General features: G+C 38.3%; 1 long non-coding RNA gene across 1 annotated transcript; it reads left to right on the top strand.

Annotated features, from left to right (window-relative positions):
- Window positions 1-3,197: 3,197 nt before the first annotated feature.
- On the top strand, window positions 3,198-14,919 carry LOC124290259. The gene is made up of 3 exons (XR_006901873.1): window positions 3,198-3,285; window positions 13,874-13,974; window positions 14,805-14,919. It is a non-coding gene; the product is annotated as an uncharacterized LOC124290259 (long non-coding RNA).
- Window positions 14,920-20,135: the final 5,216 nt, after the last annotated feature.

The following is a 20,135-nucleotide window of genomic DNA, read 5'->3' as shown; positions in this document are numbered from 1 at the left end:
GGTGTATCGGTCAATACACCTACACTTTTAACAAAGGAAACCATGGCAACGAGACCGGAAGCGGGGAATATAATGGTAAGGTATACTTCTTAAACAGGGCCGTGGTGTAGCCTTGTACGTAAAGCGATTCCCCAATGAGATACAATGTGTGTGAAGCCCATTTCTGGTGTTCCTCGCAGGGACATTAATAGAATATTGCTCAAAAGCACTCACTCACTCACTTCTTTAATACCTGATCACGTTTTACCAATCTGGACGTTATTACACCTTTTCCGTTTCAGGAGGAGTGAGTTGGCTTTAACCCCAATTCTTTGAACAGCATTTCACTTGATATGACGGTCTTCAGAGCGAGGAAAGCCTGAAGTGATGTATTAGACGTCTAACATTGAGGAAAATACATACAATATCGATTGGGACGAGTCGAGGTTCGAATCCAAAAACTTTGGCTCCATTTACTTCGACACATATACAAACCTTTTCCTTTCTCCTTAGGGTGTAACATACCTGTTTCTGGAGACAATAACAAGGAATGATGCTACATTATTCAAATTTACTTCGGTCTATATAACTAATTAAAGTTTCTCTGCACTCTCGTCAGTGATTTCCACATATCTATTCAGGTACATTTGTTGTTTACATAGGTATATTACCTTTGAGACGAATTGTTCTGCGGCATAACCCGTGAAGGTCCGGGTTAGAATGAACCTTCAGTAACCCATGCTTGTAAGAGGCGACTAACGGGATCGGGTGGTCAGGCTCACTGAATTGGTTGACACATGTCATCGGTTCCCAATTGCGCAGATCGATGTTCATGCTGTTGGTCACTGGATTGTCTGGTCAAGACTCGATTATATACAGACCATCGCCATATAGCTGGAATATTACTGAGTGTGGCGTAAAACTAAACTCACTCACTCACTCTCTCCTACTGGCCATACGAGCTCCTTTTGCTATGTGTTGCCTATCAGACTGTTCATTTAAGATCACGTTACATGAATACATTTTCGTGGATACCAACCCTCAAAAACAAAAGAATCAAACACGTTTTCAACAACAATTTCTATTTTCATCATGAACCAAAAACGTATAGCAAGTGTACGCATTTTGGAACACCTGCTGCCTGTATTTCGTCACGTTTGATTGGTTGCTGGCGAACAATAGCAAAACATCTATATATTAAACAAATGTTATCATTCGTGATATATTTTGGTTATATACTAGTTATGAATACAAATCGGTTGTAATCTAGTTGTTGTTGTTGGCCTCTTTTGGCAGGTAACTCGGTACAAAAGGCTTTGGTCGAGTCAGTACATGGCTTATGAAATGCCACTGTGACTCTCACATTTAACTTACTCACTAACTTACCGATGTTGAATTTGCAGGTGCCAGGAATTGATATAATAGTAACAGCACTGGGAGACCAGTTCCCTCTACTGAGAAGACGACGTTGGTTTACCCTCTGTGTTGTTCTTTCTACAGTGCTACCGTTTGGCCTCTTTTATGTCTCTCAGGTACGTCTTGTAGAAGGTTTTCCTCATTATCAGTTGACCCCAATTCAAATGGTGTTATTCCTGAGCTAAGTAAAGAGTGTATGCAATATCACTTTTACACAAAGATTCCAGACTTTTTAGCACGCGGTGCCATTCATTTTAGTCAGTTTGTCAGAGGAACCACACTGTGGGCACAAAGACCTGTATCTGAACACCAAGAGCAACCGGATGCGTGGCCAATAAAGAGGTTTTGTTAGACTCAAGAAATTTTTTGGTAGATTTGTAACCCACTTTAACTAAAACTTACATTGCAAAAAACAGCAATTGTATTTTTGACTGACCTTTAAAACCAATTTTAAGGGCGACATTTCCAGAACAGGAGCCATCTTTAATCGTTCTCATTTCACTTGTTTACACAACTCTGAACAGTGTCGTGTCTGATTTACACTGGGCGACTAATATAAAACCAATACCATTTTTCATTTTATGCTCATTGACTCTTGTCTCGTCGAACGGCACATTGATGTAGATCTAATTAGAGATGGCGTAAACTCCTATAACTTTGTAGTGACCTGGGGCGGCTTGGTAGCCTGATAGTTAAAGTGGGGTGTTCTCTTTGGTTTCTCCCCTTCTCTTTTGCCTGCACGTATTGTTATGGGATGGACATTACTGGAGCAACCTTACAACAATGGGGATGAAAGGTATAGTCTGTTGTAGAAATGCAAGTGTGCTAGCACTTACAGTAAACAGTAAAGTTTATCACATTTTGTTTGTTGCATATAGCACCCACATATATACGAATAGAAGTTATTTCAAAATATGGTGGCATCTTTAATTTTACTAATATTGCATGTAACATCGCTATGCGTCACATCGTTAAAGCGTCCGCTCGTCATGCTGAAGTCCTGGTTACGATGTGATAAGCACAATTTTGGTGTTCTCCGCCATGATATTGCTGGAAAATTGCTAAAATAAAGGCGAAACCATTATCACTCACTCACTCACAATTAGTGACGTAACTCAAGAAATGAATGCTGTCTTATGTACTCTGGCGCTTGTATGTTTGTGTACTTCAATGTTGCATTTCATGCATGGCCGAAATTTCAAGACATTTTAAGAACAGAAACAAAACAATAACCGTTATTTCACCTCGAGTGTGAGAGTTCTGAACAGTGCCAATGCTGCTTTTCAGTTGAATTCATATTTCTAGGGTCCCCATTGTAAAAGTACCAAAATAATGGTAAAACGACAATCACAAGTCTGGTACTGCCAAATTTAGAACAAGCGAGTGTGGTTTTACGCCGTTTTAACATTTCCTAAACACATTGTATTTGTGTGGAGAATCGAACCAGGGTGTTCAGCGTGACGAGCGCTACATGTACTTTGTTCACCCCCTGCAGCCCCGACAAACCGGGAAACACATAGATAAATTAACTTAACCAATGTATAGTCTGCTGAATGGGATTGGTTCTGATGCAATCACAAACTGGGTGCACATGACAAATACATTGATGTATCTGACAAACAAAACTGATGTGTCTGACCATAACATTGATGTATCTGGTCAACATGTTGATGTAAATCTGATATTAGTCAAAAGTAAATTCACACTGCCATAACTTTATAGTAACGTACCCTCAATCAATGAATGCTGGAATATGTACTCTGGACAGTTGTACTTTCCTTTACTTCTAGGGTGGGATATACGTGTTGACACTGGTGGACTGGTTTTCGTACGTCCCTGCCTTAGCACTCTATGCCCTTCTTGAATGCGTCGTCGTGGGCTGGTGTTATGGTAAAATTAGTTGTTAGGACAAGGTTCTTGCTTTTACTGGATCTCATTACCAACACTGTACAATAACATGTTCGTATGACAAGCACATATAGAAAAATATATATTACGGTTGTGTTCGGGACTTCTTCACATTTTTCCCAATACGATGCAAGTACTTGTTATTTTGACTGGTAAGAATTAAATAGAGGACACACTGTACCACACTCTGATGTGTTTGTCCGCGTGTAAACTACATTGTTTAGACTTATTCTATTGGGTGTGATTTTGTTGGATTGTGTAAAGTAAGATATGTTTTCAAGTTATCACTGATGGTTATGTTAAAGTTGGGGGAAGTTGTCTTTGGGGAAAATCCAAAGATATGCACGTGTAATATTATCAGTCCAACTGTGGTCATTGTTCTGTCAAACCAATGTTCATGATCTGGGATTCGAACTAGCGACTGTTGGATGATGGCATACCTTTGTGTTCAATCCGCGGAGTTGACATCAAAGATCCATTCATAAAGATTATTTTGTCCAGCTTTTGTAAAATGTATTCTGTCATTAGTTTGTAGATATTTCATATTAACAAGTAGAACACGTGAACATCTGGGTTAGAATGAGCCTTCAGGATCGGTCATTGTATCCTTTCCCAACTGTGTAGAACCATGCTCAGGATATCATTCACTGGATTGTCTGGTATGGACTCGGTTATTTACAGAGAACGCTGTAGCGGGGTCACCACACAAAATGACTGTATTACCCAAATTTACTAACATTAGGGAATATTATTCGTTTCATCCGAAAGTAATAAGTATGAACAACGTTTGAAATCTACGTATCATCTGGACTGTCAGATTTCCACACACGTTTAAAGGGTGTTTTTAAAATAAATGAACACTCAAGTCTGTATTTACTTTGTATTTCACAGGTGTGTAAATCTGGCCATTATTTTCATGTGTTTTCTAGCATGTGTAACGTATGTAAATGCTGTGATTGTAGGACATGCATTTCAATACCTTTGAAATCTCGTATGACCAGGGTTAGGCTTTTGTCATATATTTAGTACACGCGTAAAATGGTTGGTAGTGGGTAAATATAGTGTTACAAGATTGACACCACTTTAACATGTATTTCAATGGTTCTGTAATGTAACTGTCACATCGGGTTCGTTAGCCATAATGCACGGAGATCATTAGGAAACACATGGCGAAGTGGATACCCATGACTGAGCCCCACTATTAACGTGCGTGTCTTTTTGTTGACATACACGATGTCTGTTTAAAAGGTTACAATATTGGGTCTATGGGCCGGAGCGATATGCATGTTAGGGAGTGTGTGTGTGTGCATGTGTGTGAGAGGGAGAGGGTGTAGGATGGGGTAGGCCTAGGGTGGGGTGGTGGCGGTGGGGGTACTGATAAGCCTTTCTGATCAGTAGGGTAATACCGTTTATACTTTTTGTAATGGAAATTACATTATAGTTTAAATAATTTTACCTTAGGTACACTTCTTATATATGACATACAAGGAGAGACAGCTTATTGCAATAAAACACAGACAGGTGTGTTCACATAGCTGCACAAATTTCATTATCTATACTTCTCGAAAAGATGATTACAATGTATTACTGATGTGAAGAGCTGTGCTTTCGTAGTCTATAAGTGGAGAGACGATACATCCTGATACCAGTTTAATGAGGCGAGACGATATATCATGAGTGAGTGAGTGAGTTAAAGCTAACAGCTCGCAGTGGCAGTATTTCAGCCATATCGTGACTACAAATAGTAATAAATTCATTAAAACCTGTGTTACTATCACACACACAACATCGAGCTGTTGATCTCATACAATTTCAGCACTTCATGTTGAAAGAAGGTACAGTCAAAAACATGTTCAGCACAATCTAAAATACATTTGAAACTGAAGTTTCCTTTGGGAAGTTGTGTTTCACAATAACCAATTCTTTGCACAAACAATTCAATGTAATTTATATCAGAATTCAGAATCACTGAAAAATCCTATATTTAAGTCTGTTGTCTAAATTGTATCTTATCTTTGTTCTCTTTCTTAACAAAGGTAAGACATCATTCATAGTTGTGAATAAATGGTGTTATTTGTCAAAACAACTAAATCATATATTTCAATTGCTTGAAGACAAGTATTGTACAGTTCACAGAAAAAATGTTCACACTTCTATCACCTCTACACCAACTGCTTTGTTCATGTAACAGATACAAACAAATATTCCTACTGTCCAACCAACATTAGAATGAGGTGCGCGAAAGACGCGTTTGTTAAAGGAGAGCTTGAGCGTGTCGTGAACTGATCCACTACCTACTGAAGGGGAACAGGTGTGAAAACTTCGCACGTGTGTTTTGTTATCCTTGGTAAATCACTCTCTGCGCAATGATTCGGAAATGTCGTGTTTCTGCTCGAGCATGTGTATACTAGTATGTTGTAAAGTGGACTGTTAAAAGAGTATCAAACTCTGCAGGCATTTGAAACTTATCATGTCGCACTCTAAATTGGGTAAACGGGGTCAAGTCATTCTTTTACAAACACGTGAGGTTGTCTACAATGTCATTCAGTACATGTGTACTATTTCCGACAGCACACACAGTGCACTCAAAAATGACAGCGATGCTACTGGTATATCTGTCAGTACCTTGCGCAAAATAAAGGACGAAGGTAAACAGGGCGTAGCTACCATTATGAAAAAGCCCGGGCTCACATGATTTTGAAAAGTTGGGCAAGCTCTCAACACTAACTAAATATAAAGCTTTGCAACCTACCATACACGAAAAAATAAAAATTATTTCTTTCTTTATTTTTTTCCTCTTTACACTTCGATGTATTAGTTTGAACACTTCGATGTATTAGTTTGGACACTTCGATGTATTAGTTTGAACACTCGATGTATTAGTTTGAGAAAACATTGTCAACGTGCGATGTGTGCACATGATACTTAACACTGACGTAGTTTCGTAGGGTTCGTGTTGAACATTATTTTGGTCTGTGTACCTCAATGATAACTGTACTTTGAGCTATGACACCTCGGTGAACTGTTAATCAGTGTAATGGCATGTTATGGCTTTGCCGGGTTTAACAGAAACCAAGTCAGAATCTCGCTACTGGAATCAAGAGAGCTACGTGCTGTTGTAAGACCATACCCCTCTTTTACCGAACCTGGAACTGGTATACATTTTCTGGACAAAGAGCTAAGTCATATTCAAGGTTGCCGGTACTTCTCATAGCTACATGCACCAATTGTCCTCCAGGAAGTACTTCCCACATGACGAATGTGAATCTTGCTCTCTCCTCTCGGTGTTCACGGTGTGAATCTATTAGAATGGTGCCCACCTCTCGGACAAAAGATTTTACCAGTCGTCATAGTACATTTGTTTGCAATCACAGGTGCAGTAGTTATTCATTGCTGTCGAATGGTGCTTACAGGTTATTCATTGAAGACAAAAAGATGTTTACCAGTCGTTGTCAAGTTAAGATGATAAGTGCTCAGTGCAGTGCAATATGGAACCCGCAATGTATAGTGAATGGTACATTAGGCTATATTATTCAATGAAGACAAAAGATGTTTTACCAGTCGTTGTCAAGTTATTACGATATGTGCTCAGTGTGGTATTTATGCAATGTATGTATGGTGAATGCAGTGACATAATGGCTATATTGCACCCGCAGGACCATATGAGTGTAAATGAGTATCAACAGGGCACACAAAGGGTCCTGTGTAAACTCAACTGACACCTTTCACACCAAAGTGTGACGAAGGTGGAGTTACTAGAAATACTAAGCTGTATACATGTACATGGGTATACTTTGCTGTACATAACCAACGCATGCATACAAAACATCTGGAGTGACAAACGACTTAGTGAGTGAATACGTAAATATTGCTTAAAGGTGAGTCAGCAAAGTATTGCAGAAGTATTTGCAGCTAAGTTTGTAAGAATTTATGGCGAAACACTTAATTGTGTATGATTATATCAAAAGTGTGATATTTATCATCCAAAATGTCTTCTCGAGGAACTACGGAAACATAAACGACCCACTCTACTAAAAATTCATTGTGTATGTAGAATATTTGTGCATATAATATAATGTGAAGCGGTTGCAATGGTATGTATGTATGTTCGCCCACGTGTTGGAAATAAAACACTCATACACTCACTTTGACTTCTATGGCATGTTTGAACAAACACAGCTGTTAACCTTAAATGATCTTGAAGAATATCTCATTTGTAATCGGTGTGATGGTCTGAAAACTATAATACGATAATGATCACGTGACCAGCTACCTTAAACTCTTTGGGATTTTTTCATTTGTTCCCATAATTGAATACAAGCATATAAAGTAAAGCAAAAAAGTGTACATATGCATGATCAAAGTTCATCAACTGGTGGCATGAAGAAATTATAATGCAATAAAGTTATTCAAGTTTGATTACAAATTAAGTCAGAGAGATTGAAAACTGAGGATAAAGGAAACCATTTCTCTGAAAAATTATCAAAATTATTGTTCCTTCTGGATATGAATTTTTCAACCGTGTAAGGTATCTTTAAAATTTTAAAGACATTATTAACTTTGGAATTCTATTCTTTAAAGTGCAAGTATATATATATGACTTTTAGCATAAAGATTATATGATTTAGCAATGGCTTATTACTAAAAACCAAACCAAACCAAAGTCTTTCTTATTTCAAATTTCTGTTTGTTTTGGATTATCCAGTTTTCAAGTTCTTTCCAGAAGGTTTGGGTTACAACACATTCCCAATATACATGACAATCATACCTTTACAATTATTCAGTTTTGAAAACGTCTTTCATTGAGGACTGCTTACACTGGGTGCCGCTCCTTTGCAACACGACGGAAAACATTTTGTCCAGGTTTTCACGGTCGCCATTGTTCTCATAGTAGCCGAGTAGGCCTTCGAAATATTTGCTTATGTTATCAAAGCTTTACTTTGGGATTTTGTTCTTTGTAAAGACATATCTCTTCTTTTCCTTGGCTGTCACTGCGTAGCGCTTGCGTTTAGTAGGTTGACTAGCCAGTTGGTGATCAATTGAAAGACCAACTGACTTGAATATCGACACGCTGCACTTTTTGTACTTTGACTGAATAAACAACTTAACAGTTAGAACTCAATGGTTAACTCAGTGTCAGCTAGGCCTTCGAATCACCACCAATACCTTGATCCGGATTAGCAGACCATGTGTCGTGTCAAAACACGTGGGACTCTCGCGCTTCCCTTCACACGGTTAGCGGTGGATCAAAGCTTCGTGCGGATAGGTGAGTCAATTTTGTGTTGATTTAGCCGGTTTGTTTGTAAAATGTACCGTCCGGAAACGGAAACCGAATATCCGTTATAGAGAGTCACTTTTATAACGTAAGAGATTGTTTTTTTCTACAAATTGACTGGAAGGTGAGGTTTCCGGATATCTGGGTTCCGGGTTTCCGAGGTCTCACTGTACATGACATAAAGTTTCACTATCAACATTACAAAAAACATATATGTTCCTCCAATATCAAATTTGAGTTTCAGATCTTCAAAAGACTTAAAATATCTTCGTTACAAAGGTCCTTAATTGTTAAAATTCCATTTTTAGCCCAATGCCTAATAAAGTGATTTGGGTTTTGAAATTATCACCATGAAAAGCCCCGGCTTAGACATGATTTTGAAAATGAAAGTTGGGCAAGGCCTCAACACTAACTAAATATACAGCTTTGCAGCCTATCGGGCTTACACTACACAAATTGGCTTGCTACGCGCCTGGTAAATGCGTTCCCGCGATGGGTAGCAGTAAGTTTACAAGCCCAGAGAAAGTGCGTACTCGTACCGAAGGAAAATTGAATTTGATGATTTTGATAAATGCGCAATTCGCCAGTACATTCAACACTGTTACACAGTAACCAAGACAATGCCAACACTGACAGTTTATCGCTTTACATACCCTCGGCACCTTAATGGTAAAATGGACTGCACCGCTATTCAGATGCACGGGTTCAAATGACAGGTCGGCATTATTTTAAGTTCGTCTCACAGTACAAGGTTCACTTCAGAAGAATTTCAAAGAGACTCCTTCCTTTTCCCAATGCAATACTCTTTACAACTTTCAGTAGTACTTAAGTAGTATCGGGATATATCTTTCTCTTGTGGCGATACATCGATGTATCACAGCCCTTTGCGATATTAATATCCCGATGTATTGCCTAAATGTGTTTTGTATTGATGCATTCGTATCGCATAGTTGACTATGCAAACATCGATACTATCGATGAATCGTTACACCACTACGTCAGATGGCCTCTTTTGATTCGAATACAGATGTTGTCCCATACGGACGTTTTCTCAAATTTCAGTTACCCGACGGAATATACTGTACACCTATTTTGAATCCATCTCTTGGGTAGATTATAGAAAACTGTAGTGATTGCAATTAGTTCATAAAGTTAGATGACTAAGCAGTTTCTGTAATTATTGAAAGCTTACTACCTGACATCATTTATGTTGCTTATGCGTTTTTAATTTTTGCTTTTTGCTGTCTGATTTGTTATACATTATATAATAATGTTAATCAGGGAGTACTGCACTTTACCGGGCGCACTTTTTAAGATTAATTAGCGCTGCTGGGGTTCCCTAACCCTAACCCTTACCCCTAACCCTAAGGATCGTAAAGGGTGCCTAACCCTAAGGATCGTAAAGGGTGCCTAACCCTAAACCCTAAGGATCGTAAAGGGTGGCATACCCTAACCCTAAACCCTAACCCTAAGGATCGTAAAGGGAGCAACGAGGGCTGCGCCCGGTAAAGTGCATTCTAGCCAACACGTGCAAAGTCTCTGAGTCAGCTGAGATTATCCTTCAAAAACATCATATGTACATTTAACAAAGACTTATCATTAAGTGCAACAAAGCATTACAAAAACGCCATATTTCCACCTTTGACTGGAGTTCTAAATATTTGATACCGAAAGCCTGTCAGTTAACTCAAAGGAAATAACCCTTGTGTTTTACAGTGATGGCTTAATCATAGTCACAATGAATTATAGGCTGCTATGCGTTTTCGAATATGATTGAGTCAGTGAAATACTAATATTTACCAAATCAAATTCTAAAGGAGCTTTTCTTCAAGCAGTGACTTACAGCCATACATAGCTAGACTTGCTTAGATTATAGACTTTATATAAGGCATCATAAATATTTCACAAGCATGGTACAGGACCCTTAGCCTCATTAACTTATTGCCTCACCACTTGCGAATGTTAATGTTACTGAAGATGTTGGTCCCCGCCAGCCGCCGGTGTTTGGTATTGTTTACTCTGTAACCCGAACCCGTTTTAACAGACGGTGAGCCTGGGAATATCTAGATATGCTTCATTTAGGACGTAAGCGTTACAGTAAGGGCTGGGCGGAAGGGAAAATAATATCGTTCTCTGACTATGATAAAACAGAGACTATATAATAGACTATTGTATGGTCCCTGGATACAGATTGGGACAAGATATGGAAAACAAAATATTTCGACAACAGACCATTGTTTGAGTCTTTTAATTGTAAATATGATTCCAATAGCTTAACCTAGATTTCGATATCCTTCGAATGTACATTTGGTTGAATCTGGAAAGTATACTTGTATCCCGTGACAAGAACGAATACTTAATAATTCAAAAGCATAACAGCACGAGTATCCATTTTGTCTTTTGCCTACATACGCTCAATCACATGAATTGTGTCTCCAGGTTACGGAGCATCAGTGGTTTAGGGGCCCGTATTGCAATTCTCGTGCGTTTACATGTGTTTTTGACGCGGCATGGACGCCCCGTAACATCACTATTTGATTATGATTCACAAACACATGCTCATGATATGGTTGGAATCGTGCCATGGATTAGCAGATATTTATCATGAAGGTTTTTTATGCAGGTGGTTTGAAACGCGCTTTGACAAAGGCCTATAGGTTCGATAACATCAATATTCGTTTTACAGCTTCTTTTCTCTAAAGCTGCTCACGCCAAAACTGATTTAAATTCTAATCGCAGATAAAAGAATAAGACAATGAATAGTATGCCAAATTATCGTTACCATGACAACCCTGTGACATTTCACCTTATGTAAGAGAGAAATAAATACGATGCTGGGTATAGCAGTACTACTGCAGATGATAGTGTATGTCGTAAATGTCAATAAGTTGCTGCAGCGCTATCCCTAATCACTGGATATCTATACAATTATATGTGTGATGGAGGAGAACCTGCGTCGCTACTTTTCTCAGTAATCTGAATACATGTATGTAGCGTGAAACAGGCAGATACCTATAGAAGAAAGTGTTTGCCTTACCTGTAACAACCATGTCCCGAGTCTATAAAGGGGATATAATGTGGGAATGAATGACATGTACTTTTATCTGGGCCCGTTTATGTTGATACATATTGCGATCTTTCACAATAATCTCACTGGCTATCAGATTGAGGGTACGTTTCAAACATAACCGGTATTTCTATTATTGTATTTATACAGAAACATTCTTCGAACTTTTTCCATATACGTCCGCCAAATACATTGCACACTACCCCTTTCTCTCTTGATCTTCTCAAACGACTGTTGCAAGTTCGAAGAATCCTGGTCAAAGTAGAAAAGTCTTAAGACTATTCCCTACAAATCTGTAACTTACACATTGTACCATAAATGGGTAGAGCTTCCGTTCGGGGGAATATCAGGAAGACAACGATACCATTATCTCCAATGTTGTAGAAAGCACTCCACGTACTTAGGAAAACAATAACCCACTGAGATATTGCATTCTTGCCGGAATCAATATTTTCGGCACCTGTCAGATCTGGACTTGAACATGCGAGGTCTGCGTCTATGTCAGGTTAAAGGTCTTCAAGATGTTAAGCAAAACTGGGGCGTAATAGTCATAGGCCTGCTCCAAACAACGGAATATATATCTTGTTAGAAGGACTTCTCCGACATGGAAAATTGCAGCAATGCAACATCACATTTACTTGTGTGACATTTGCTTTCGGACTCTCGGTTTATGGATCGTCAATTTAAACAGGACAATCAAGACAAATTTTACAAAAGGCACAGAGGCCCAACATGCCAATGGTATACTCAGAGAACGCACCCGCCTGTGCCATCCGGACATAATCGCTACACGATAAAAACTATTTTGTGTGTGGCGTTATTACAGCAAAGGCTAAGCGGAAGGAGAAATAACATGGTTCAGGCACTGTGAGACTATTAAGAAAGGTCACATGCAGTGCAATAATATTCCAATTATGTACTGCCAAAACTTATTTTACAGTACTGATGCGCGAACTGAAGAGACTTAAGAAATTACGAGTTGGTTCGTGTAGCGTATTTGGCCGTGCTGAAAGAGAGATAGACTAATGCTTAGTCTCTGAATATATATAATTTTGATAGTAACAAACAAGCCCATTTAAATGGAAAGGAGCCCCAGGGAGACTAGAGATTCAGAACCTGTGGAAATCTAGACTTGCTTTATTTAGGGCTTTAGCACTGCAGAGAGGGCTTGGCAGCAGGGAAAATAATGTGGTTCAGGGACTGTGAGACAGACTACAAGAGAGATAAAGTGCTATTCTGTTGGGACAGCTAGGGACACTTGCAAGGACGAAGGGGCAGCTCATCGCCCTTTGTTCACCACTCACAAAATTTGCCAACACCGCAGACAAAGCGTAACTGATACTGGCAACAAGTGCGAGCGCAGCTTAATAAGCCATGTTAGCTTGCGTAATACCACTTTCTTAGTCAGGCTCTTTTGATGATAAGAATAATGAGGTCACGTGAACGTTGATTTCAAACGTACTAAAATGTGTGAAAATGAAATTACATGAACCAAGTAATTCACATGATGGAAACAAATGATCATCTTGCTTGAGCACAGGTAACATGAAGGTGTATGAACCGTTCATATACATACCCCTGAAATCCGGTATGATACATAAATATCTAAGGTGTGTAAACATTTGCACATGTGAAAATTTACAAGTGTTTCCCCACCTTAGTAAATTTACGTGTTTCCATCCTGGGTAAACTTAGAACGAAATCGTAAATTTCAGCACCCATTGAAATTCAAAGGAATGCATCAGAAATACTGTAAGATCATGTATTTCCGGGGGTATCTGTTTTGCAATTCATGTTTGGAAATACCTGACAATCCGGTCATGGCATACATGAACGAGGTTATTGTGCATACGAAAATGTACGATGAGCATATGTTTCAAAGGTATAGATTCATATGAAATATATGCCCGAAGTTAGGAAATATCTGAAAACATACGTAAATCCGGTCATGGCATGTATTTCCTACTGTAGTTACGTTTATTTCAATGGTTTACTATCCGGTTTTTGGACCTGTGGGTGTGTGCAGTTTTACATATCAAACAAACAAATAAACGATGCAGGATGTTGAACAATGCATCATGATATTGCTGATATTGCTGTGTTAAACAACAAACAACATTTCCTCTTGCTTTCAGGGATTGAGAAAAAGAACCGAAAAAACCAAAGCAACAATCATACGGAATCAAGCCCATAGCAAATTACCGAACAGTGTATTGACTTTATTTTAGGCACAAAGAGGCTGGAGGAAGATGTCAGTATGATATGGGGGGAGAAGATACCTGGGTTCATGCATGTATGCATTCGCATCGTGTGCCCTGTGCTAATTCTGGTGAGATACTACAGCTTTAGGTTGTAGAATTTTAGGGTACATTAATATAATATCATAATCAGAAACAGTGGGTTAGGGGGTTACTTTAAAACAATAGGGACTGTCGGCTGACGAAGTGCCTACTTTTGTACAAATGTGTTGTGGACGCTTACGCTCACGTGCGCGTAATGGCTGGGAGGACGCGATTGTCAAGATCGTGCTTTGTCTGCTAGACGGCCGCAATGTTTGAAAAGGCCGTGATCATCAGTCGTGTCCGTTCTTCTAGGCACATGGTCCGGCTGAGTTGGAACTGTAATCATTTGTGTGCAAAATACGGAATCATGTATGGATGCGCACATACAATCTCCAAAACATGATCCGGAAAATGTCAGTCAAACGTCATGCAGCATCTGTGCAAGTTTGGGGGTGGTAACTTGACTTTAATCGGGATGAAGGGGGGACGTTTTGGATTGTCAACTCAAATTTTACATTTCAATGTTCATGAGAAGGTTAAATGTATGGGTTTTTCTTTGAATGCAAATTGGTACTCATCTGAAATGTGATCCTTACAGACCAATTTTATTTAAAAACACAAGTCTATTCATTTAGGCGACTATTCATTTTACCTGTAATTCAATGAAATAATGTCTTCATTCAGTTATTGATCAGATTATCTACCGCAAACTGTCATAAGTAAATGACCCCCTGTGTTAGCCGTTTGACTCGTAGGACAGTTACGGGAGACATGTTTTCGATTAAACGGTATTTATCACCATAGATATTCTATAAAAAGTGTCAGTAGGTTGAATGAAATACTCTAATGGATTGAAAAGACTTTGATATTTTCCCAGGTGATAATTGCCTATTCCGGGTATTCATACCGATCGCCCAAGTATGGGGACTACATCTTCCCAGCCTGGGCCAATGTAGTCGGTTGGATGATATCACTTGTAGCAGTCCTGCCTTTCCCCGCAGTCTCTATCCGGATAGTTGTCAACACACGTGGGACTTCAATAAAAGAGGTATTTGTAAAGAATAAGCAACAACCTAGAAAGTGTGCATTTTATTCCAGACGAATGAATAATGTTCTCCTAAACTTTGTCTAGGGACAGTATTCATTCACCATGGACAGACTTATTCATAATTCCAAGTTTCGTGGAAAATGTGTCCAATACTCGTTGAAATTTTAGAAGTGTGAATTAAGATAAAGAGTTTGAAATGTCAAAGCTGCTGAGAAATATCATTGAAGACAACTATTGTTCCAACGGCCTGGAGTAAGCACTAAGTGGCAAACATTCTACACTCACGGGTAACATAGAATAATACATATTTTGTAATTAACAGCGACTTTCGAGAAAATGACGAATATTTATCAGCACTCTGGTAAAGGAAATCAATACAGCATCAGAATTTCTGAAATCAAAATAGCAAATGTCATATCAATTGAAAATGTGAAGACTGGAAAAGTGCTCATCGCGAGGACAGCATCCACGAAATGCTGCCAATGGTGTGAACGTTGCGTACACTCCTATAAACCCGATGCTACTCGGAAATTGAGAGTGAGCTGTTGTGACAAATCTGCTGAGTACGCTCAGCACCCTTTATCAGCTGCTGTACATCAATGTCATTATATGAAAACAATGAAAGTTGTGGGGCATGAACCTTTTGGAAGGTTATATTTTAAATGAAGACTTTACTTTGTAATTAGCGTGAGTATTTAACTGATAAATACATTTGAACAGAAGAAAAACGATACAAAATTTACATCATTTCGTTTCCTTTGCATATGATTGTAATTGAGGGAACTGATGGGTCAGGATACTTTAACGTAATTCATAAAAAACATGTGTATATGTTCGGAATAATACGACGAAGTCTCCTTTAATTGTTCTAAAGATTGTGCATAAAACATTTTGTTGTTGTTGTAACCCATATTATTGTGGACATTCAAGGGGGATAATATTATCTAAATTGATCAAATTAGAACAATAGTTCGAGTTTTAAACAGAACTATAACGAAAAAAGCAAATGGATATTTTTTATCTTTGTCAGTTATTATGGCAAAGGTTTATCATAAGGGTTTGTCGCTTTTCTTAGTAATTATGGAAAGGGCTTGTCTCTTTCATTAGCAATTATGGCAAAGGTTTGTCGCTTTTGTCAGTAATTATGGTAAGGTTTTGTCTTTTTATTAGTAGTTATGACAAGGGTTTGTCGCTTTGTCAGTAATTGTGTTAAGGGTTTGTCACTTTTATTAGCAATTATGGCAAGGATTTGTCACTTTTATTAGTAATTATGGCAAGGGTTTGTCACTTGTATTAGTAATTATGTCAAGGGTTTGCCACTTTTATTAATAATTATTGCAAGGGTTTGACGGTTTGTCAGTAATTATGGCAAAGGTTTGTCACTTTTATTAGTAATTATCGCAAGGATTTGTCACTTTTATTAATAATTATTCCAAGGGTTTGTCACTTTCATTAGTAATTTTGTCAAGGGTTTGTCACTTTTATTAATAAATATGGCAAGGGTTTGACGCTTTTGTCAGTAATTATGGCAAGGGTTGTCACTTTTATTAGTAATTATGGTTAGAGTTTGCCACTTTTATTAATAATTATTGCAAGGTTTTGACTCTTTTGTCAGTAATTATGTCAAGGGTTTCTCACTTTTATTAGTACTTATGGCAAGGATTTGTCACTTTTATTAATAGTTATGGCAAGGGTTTGTCTCTTTTATTAGTAATTATGTCAAGGGTTTGTCACTTTTATTAATAATTATGGCAAGGGTTTGACTCTTTTGTCAGTAATTATGGCAAGGGTTTCTCACTTTTATTAGTACTTATGGCAAGGATTTGTCACTTTTATTAATAGTTATGGCAAGGGTTTGTCTCTTTTATTAGTAATTATGTCAAGGGTTTGTCACTTTTATTAATAATTATTTCAAGGGTTTGACGCTTTTGTCAGTAATTATGGCAAGGGTTTGTCACTTTTATTAATAATTATGGCAAGGGTTTGACGCTTTTGTCAGTAATTATGGCAAGGGTTTGTCACTTTTATTAGTAATTATGGTAAGGGTTTGTCACTTTTATTAAAGGTCACATGCAACGTAAAACACAACTTTGCAGATTCTGATACCTTTGGGTATTGACTTACCGAAACAAATCGTCAAAAATGCAAATTCAACTTATAAAGTTGAAAAATAACGCAATGAAAAAAACCGCGCAAAATCGGATTTTAAACGATTGGTTTCAACAGCTGGGCTGCGCTCATAGCACATGCACAGTGAAATAGGTTCGCGCAGCTTGGAAGCGGGTTGTCCGGTGAATACTCGGTGAAGGCTTTGGTGTGAGCTATTTTCCTAATGTTTTGTTGATATCTCACAGGCGCGAGCTTTTTATATGTTATGACAGTAAATTAACTGTTTATATAATTTCATTTGTCTGTTTCACCACACGTTCTTCTTACCGAGTTACTTTCTCAGTTCGATACTTGAAAGCAATGTCCTTATTTAGCGTTGACAGAATTTCTAACTGTGATATAGATATGTCGTTGTCACAGCCAAAACTCAATGTCTTGTTTTATTGACACCTGTGTGTCTGCCTGCCTGTCTGCTAATGACAATATTCAATACACAGCTGCTATCACTGACCACATGCAATTTGAACTTAACACCAATCAGACTATACACCATAAACAAAATGCAGTCAATTTGATTTATGGCCCGAGTTCGGTTTCTGTCACATGATGTAATTACACAGACAGGCAGGTGTGATACTTGAACACATGACATGTTATGATGTCTGTTGATTGCAAAATGTTATACACAAAAAATGAGCATGTATTTACAAAACCCAACATCTCTATATATACACACACAATGAGCCGTGAGGGCATCTGCAAATGAACCAGCCGTTACACTTGAGTGCACACCCACCCGCTGTGACTGGGTTCGGGATCCCGGCTGCTTCGTTTCTTGGGAAGTAAACCCAAGTACACAATATTGCACTTTTGATTTGCGATTGTACGCTTATAATTTTGTTTATATGTTTTTTCATAACCAGCAATGTATATTATATGTCATGAATAAGTGATAATTGTGTTTTAATTATGTTTGATTTTTTGGTTGCATGTGACCTTTAATAATTATTGCAAGGGTTTGTCACTTTTATTAGTAATTATGGCAAGGGTTGGTCACTTTAATTAATAATTATGGCAAGGATTTGACGCTTTTGTCAGTAATTATGGCAAGGATTTGTCACTTTTATTAATAATTACGGCAAGGGTTTTTCACTTTTATTAATAATTATGGCAAGGGTTTGTCACTTTTATTAGTAATTATGGCAAGGGTTTGACGCTTTTGTCAGTGATTATGGCAGGGATTTGTCACTTTTATAAATACTTATTGCAAAGGTTTGACGCTTTTGTCAGTAATTATGGCAATGATTTGTCACTTTTATTAGTAGGTATGGCAAGGCGTTGTGGCTTCTATTAGTAATTATGGCAGGGGTTTGTCACTTTTATTAATAATTATTTCAAGGGTTTGACGCTTTTGTCAGTAATTATGGCAAGGATTTGTAGGTTTTGTCAGTAACTATGGCAAGCGTTTTCCCCTTGTAGTAGTAATTACCAGGGTTTGTCACTTTTATCAGTAATTATTGCAACGGTTTGTCACTTTTGTCAGTAATTATAGCAAGGGTTTGTTGCTTTTGTTTAATGCCTTTTACACTACCACCATTCCACTGGCACGCCAAGTAAGAACACATATAACAACTATGTATTAACAGATAACAACAAAAAATGCGCATTTACAGCAACTCTTTGAAAAAGAAATAAATGTTATCTCATACAATGATTTGTTTGTTTCTTTGTTAAACGCAGCTCTTAGCAATATTCCAGCTATATGATTGTTGTTTGTACATAATCGAGTTTAGACCAGACAATCCAGTGATCAACATCATGAGCATCGTTCCATGCAATTGGAATACGATTACATGTATCAACCAAGTCAGCGAGCCTGACAACCCGATCCCGTTAGTCGTATCCTACGACAAGCATGGGTTACTGAAGACCGATTTTCAAAGACAGCACCAAGTACTGATCATTTATCAATGATGGTTGGCTTATTGCGTTAGCATAACGATATAAATCTGATCTTGGTGTAACTCGTTACTTGTCTGATCATGTCATGCTGAGTAGAACCCTTGAAGAGCCAGGTTAGAATTGATCTTAACCAACGTGAATATTCTTGTCGTAAAAACGGGATCAACGTACCAACATCAACATTTTTGCTGTGTTACAACCCGGGACCTCCCAATCGTGACGCTCTCTTCATTAGTTCTGGTTATTGGCCAATTCGCTATCACCTGATGACAGTCGTCGACACCTCCTCGTGTCAGCGTTTTGCAAGCTGAAAACTGAGGTTTTGCACGACTGTCCTTACTGCTGTCTCACATTCAACTGAACGCTTTGGATCTTTACCTCCTTGCATTCAACCAGGAATCGGACCACGTCAAGAAAACACAACTTGTGATATTGTTCAAGTAACGTTTTTGTTTGACTAGCTACGTTACGACTGAAACCTTTCATTTGCGCCGAATGAATGAATGATTGAATGAATGAATGAATGAATGCCCATGAAAGACCTGGAACAAAGCAATGAATGAATGAATGAATGAATGAATGCCCATGAAAGACCTGGAACAAAGCTTTCAGCAATCAAGGAATACGACACATTGCAGTCTTCAGGATATGTTTCATTTCCAGTCGGAGTGAAATGCTAAAGTTATCTATATGGATTTCTAATTTAATATATATATCAAATTATAACAAGTTGTTTAGTGGTTAGAGCGTCTGCCCGGAGAGCGGAAGGTCGCGGGTTCAATCCCCAGCCGCGTCATTCCAAATAATATATGGTCCCTACCTGGTGCTCGGCATTAATGGGTACAACAAGGACTGGTCTGCTCGGGGCCAGTATAATGTGTCTGAGTGGGGTATTCATGCTTCACTGCGACATGGTATCTCAGTGAGCTAGCTCTAAAACCAGCTAAAGTCTGGGCTAGTACAAGTAGCCACATATACACACGCATGCACGTCGTCATATGAGCGAGATATTGTTAAAAGTGCTACGTTAAACCCCCATTTCACCTCACAAGTTGTTTACAACAGATTAAACATGGTCCATAAGCTAAT

The sequence above is a fragment of the Haliotis rubra genome, unplaced genomic scaffold (genome assembly GCF_003918875.1).
Source record: "Haliotis rubra isolate DU_JTF1 unplaced genomic scaffold, ASM391887v1 Scf1122, whole genome shotgun sequence".
Classification (NCBI taxonomy): Eukaryota; Metazoa; Mollusca; class Gastropoda; order Lepetellida; family Haliotidae; genus Haliotis; species Haliotis rubra.
Note: the sequence above shows the minus strand (reverse complement) of the source record. Positions and strands in the feature narration are given on the sequence as shown.